Below are 618 nucleotides of genomic sequence, written 5' to 3'. Positions count from 1 at the left end.
CCCATCCCTGGAAGTATTTAAACGGGTTGATGATGCGGTTCTTGGGGTGATGGTTTAGTGGGCATGGTGTTGTTTTGCTGGTTGGTCTCGATGATCTTGGAGGTCTCTTCCAACCTTAATGATTCTATGATCCTATGAAAAGCGATGGCTGCCAGTTGACGCTGCTTCTGACGCTGCAGACTCCTTGTCTGCAGTAACAAAAGCTGCTTTGCAATTCCAAAGTAAAATGCTCGTTTGAGTTAGTTACCTGCCCGCGTGTTTAGCAGCAGAGGAGGGAGTCGCCAATAATTACGCTAGTGAACTAACCACGTCGTCGTTACAACATAAAATTGCGACGCAATTTTAAGGACTGGGTGCGTTTTACAGAATTCGGAGGCGCAGGCAAGGAGTAACACGGGTGACAGAACGAAAACGCGCAGGTGGGACAGGTCGCGTACGTGTGACTACGAATGTAACGTCGCTGCTGTATACCCGCAGCGCTCCCCAGAGTACGAGTTCACAGCTCGAGTACTTAAAGAATCCTCTGAAGCGCGCAGGCGAGCGCCGTTTCTCGGCGGAGCGTCCCCGCGTCCGTCCGCTGGCAGTGCACGCGCTCCGTTCCCGTCTGCTCGCCCCCTT

The sequence above is a fragment of the Pygoscelis adeliae genome, unplaced genomic scaffold, assembly GCF_000699105.1.
Source record: "Pygoscelis adeliae isolate BGI_AS28 unplaced genomic scaffold, ASM69910v1 Scaffold156, whole genome shotgun sequence".
NCBI lineage: Eukaryota > Metazoa > Chordata > Aves > Sphenisciformes > Spheniscidae > Pygoscelis > Pygoscelis adeliae.
This window is presented reverse-complemented; position numbering follows the sequence as displayed.